Raw genomic sequence first — 4,270 nt, forward strand, 5'->3', positions numbered from 1 at the left:
ATTTACAGCTGCACCAGCGCCGGGAGCGCCATCGCCCTCGTCCTCTGCCGCCCTCCTCCTCCTCCTCCCGGGCAGGGAAGGTCAATTCAGGCAAGCCTGACACTTGTGGGCCTGTTCCGCTGCGTAACGTGCGGTTATGGGCCTGCCTTTCAAAAACACGACCCGCCCGCCCGCCATGCGAGGTGCGGCCCTTCAGACAGCCCTCGTTAGCGCTAATGACCACACCAGGCTTTCCCTCTGCCCTCTCTGAGCAACCCTCGAAAGGACCCGATTCCAGCTGAAGCAAACTGCCTTGAAGATGGCTCAAACCCTGCACTCGCAATTACGAGAGCCTGATATTTTTTTCTGTCCCCCTTCCCCCCCCCCGAAATATCATGATGTTTCTACTTTTTATTTTAAAATATTCATTTGTTGTACAGATCTAGGTCAGAACGATGTTAAATCGTATCAGAGTCAAGGGCTCTTAGCACAAACCTTACAGACAAGCCTCCCTAGAGCCTTCATCGTTAACCAAATTAGAAATGACATTACAGACATCTTAATACCACTTTTGGCTTCTTTCCGGATCTACTTGACGCTTGCAGACAAGGGAGACACGGTGGGTAAAGTTTTCAAAGTATTTGAGGACTTCGAGTCTGTTTTCTTTTTAAAAAAAGAAAGACTCGTAGGCCCTTAGAAACTAAAAAGCAATCGGGTTTCTATCGTAATTGTTTGTTATCAGTCGAGTCGGGCACTTTTAAAAGCCCTCGCAGACATTGGCCTGTCTGCTGCTTCGGATCCCAAATGCCTTTATACATCTAAATGAAGAGATTGCTGGGAAAAAAAGAAATAGAGAGAGAGGAATAAATATATTCCTGTCACTCACAGATCCTTGTCCTATCTTGGCCACCTCTTGTGTTCCCTTCGCGTTCCCCGGGTGGGAAAGGCAGCCACGTGGAAATCGCAGCTGAAACCCACGGAGGAGCCTGAACTGGTTTTGCCTAAACCAGGAATCTTTCCAGGCTGAGCAGAGTTTCATGCCCGAGTCTTATTTAGTAAGAGGATAGCAGAGTTCTTCCAAGAATTTACCACTCCTCTTAAATTCATTAAGGTTTGCATTTTCCCTTCCAGCTCCTGGAATCAGACGATTCCTTCCCAGCCGACTGGAAACCTGGAAGCACTCAATCAACTTCCGAGCTCCTCCGTTGGTGGAAAGGGCATTTGCTACCGGCAGTTTGCAAGAGGAGAAGAAGATATTTACGCTTTTCCCTGCACGTAAATATCCAAATTCGAGCTCGAGATTGATTTATAGAAATGAATTCCACAGGCGATTTATACTCCTATTTCCATCCATGAAGAATTAAAGACTTCCTAGGGAAACAAGATTGATATTTGCATTTCGGGCAGCTGCAGCTGCTGGGTGGGGAGGAAAAAAACCCTTTAAAATATCCGAATAAATCCCCACCTGCCAGCTGGGGTTTACAAAGCCGTTCGTCCCGGCACGGCTACCTGAGCAAAGATGGGCTCGGCTTATGGTACTCCTAGTTCTTTGGGAACAGGAACGGGGCACGTTAATACACAGATCTCTTTTCATCGCAGAAGGGCAACCAGCTTCACAACCAGCTGGCAGTTAGAATCATCCTGGGGTTTCTTTTTCCGGAGGTTACTTTCAGCCAGAGGAAGGTCAGCAGTGGGTGGAGTGGCCTTCCTTAATCTAACTTGCAATTCCATAAAATGCTATGGGGGTTGAAAATTTGGGAGATAATTTGGGAGATAATTGCGCGCCATTCAATTGACTTTGAACTTGCTGCTTCTCTGACGCCGGTGCATGCTCTGCTGTCTTGAAGAACTTACCTGTCAGGCACACTCCCTGTCGGGTCATGGAAGTTCCCTTCATCGTATGATCTGAACTCCGAGGACGAGCTGGATATACGAGGGGAGGAGTTTTTACAGCACTTACTGTGAGGCAGATATTTATTTGCAGAATTTTTCCCTAACATTTGTTTTTGTTTCACTGTCTTTGCCTTGGCCAGGGAATCATCTCGGTATTAATCTGCGTGCCCTCCAAAGACTCACAATCCCCATTAGCATCCGTGACAATTAAATACTCTCACGAAGGAGGGAACAAACCCACCAACAGAAAACGTTATTTAATGACATTGTAGTTACAGCACATCTTCCTGCAGAGCTTTGTGTAATCACGCCGAGTAAGCAAAGCAAAATTGTTCTGCGACGTGAAGCATTTAAAATTTCATAAGCAATCTGCTTTTAAAAAAAAATATATATAAAAGAAGAAGAAACAAAAAAATCACCTTTCGTGTACCCTTCCTAACCAGGGACTAAAAGCACTGGGTTACTTCACCGATATGAAATTCCCCTTGTACCCCAGAGCTGGAGAGACGTTCGGATCGAGACCCAAAGCCAAAGTCGCTATTGCTCAGGCGCGTTGCCAGGCGGGGAACCCGTGCCTTCCAGCAGCCCAAGGCCCAGCCTAAACCAGCGGGTTAGTGCCCGAGTGATCGCCCCCCATACAGCCCCCAGGTGCAAAAGTCACCGGAGGGGTTGGTTAACGCTCACGTCCACATCCATGGACGGAAGGTGGATCCCCTTCTGCGAGGGGACTTCTGATCTGCTCCGCGGGGCTGGGACGGAGATTAAAACCTACCAAGCCCCTGCAAGTTATCACATCTACAGCTGTTGGAGAGATTTCCTGGGATTTCTATACCGTACCTGGTAATAAAAACCAATATGAACTGAAGCAAGGGCTTTGTATAGAGGAAAAAATAAAAACATGTATTGAAATAGTCCTCACCTACATTTGTTTATTATACAGATATACAGGGCTCATGAATTTTTTATTTCAAGTTTTCTCTCTTAGATATTTGTTTTCTCTCCTCCTAAAAGGCCTTCTCCCTTGCTATACCGTAGCCTGCTTCTCTTCCACTTCTTCCTACCCACCCACCCTCCTGGGGGCTGCTTCTCATCACGAAGCTCTATTCCTCTACCTTTAAATTCCAATACCGACCAAAATTCTTTCTGTACCAATTTCTTCTCCTCCGAGCTTTCACAGAGGGGAAAAAAACCTGCGCAGCTCCCGAGTAAGCATCGTCTTTCATTCCCTAAATCATACTCGCTTTGATTACTTTCAAATATCCTAGTTAATTAAGACAACACGTACCAGGCGCGTGCTGAGCTTTCCTCTGATGGTGCTAGCTTTTCTGCATTATTTCCACATTTTTTCCGGTGTTCGGCTGCCCAGTACCAATTCGGGGAAGCTACTCGGTTTTAGAGCAAGACCGGGTTGGACGGCACCACGTGTAGGTCTGCCATCATGAAGTTGGGAGCCGCAGGTAAATTACAAGCTGTCATCTTAAATAGGAAGAACATTTTTATGGCTCCCGGTTCACCCTCTGCAGACTCCAGCTATTTCCAGTAACTGCCACACAGAACCTATTTAAAATTCGTCGGCTGCTGGGAAGAGGAGAGAGTTGAGCCCAGAGACTTTTAATTCCCTTCAATCTTCTTAAAAGCTGTGATCCCATACCCCCAGATAAAACCACCGCCGGCTGAGGAAGGCGCGGGGCGGCCATCCAAAGCAGCCAGGACACAAGCAGAAGGGATGAGCACCTCGGTGCAAGACGCAAACTCGTTTTTCCGAAGGTCGGATGCACAGCCAGGAAGCCCTTGTCTGTCCCTCTGCATTCCAAGAGCTGGCCGAAGGAGGAACATCTCAAGGCTCGCTCCAATCGCTGTAGGAACCTATAGCGCTTGTGCCATGACGCGGACCATGCCACCGTGGTCCTTCTGAAGACCATTTTAAGAGAAGCAAATTTTCTTCCCCCCCCCCCATGGGACAGGCTGAGATACAAAATTTGGACGCATGGGTTTTATATTGATGACATCTTGCAACTGTGTTTTTGCTCTGGCGTGGAAAACATCTGTATAACAGAGAATTTTGATGGCCACAGGAGCCTGCTCGGCAGCCGAAGGCTTTCATGCGGATCCTAATCCAGTTTCTGTAGCGCTGCAGATGTTTCTTTTTTTCAGGATAGCTCTATATTTTCCTAAACCCCAAGGACGTTTTACTTAAGCCTTAGCACGTCCACCTAAGGGAGCCCACCGCTAATCAGGCGAGAAGGGGAATCGTGCAATGGGAGGAAATGTCCAAAAAAAAGCCACAGACTCAGACGTTAATCACACACCAACGTCGGCCCCGTGAGGGAGGCGTGCGTGGTGGCCAGGCGGTCACCCCACAGGAAAAAGGGGATGGGGGCTGAACCCACCTCCCGCT

This window comes from Egretta garzetta, unplaced genomic scaffold (assembly GCF_000687185.1).
Source record: "Egretta garzetta isolate BGI_Z169 unplaced genomic scaffold, ASM68718v1 scaffold78, whole genome shotgun sequence".
In the NCBI taxonomy this organism is placed as follows: Eukaryota; Metazoa; Chordata; class Aves; order Pelecaniformes; family Ardeidae; genus Egretta; species Egretta garzetta.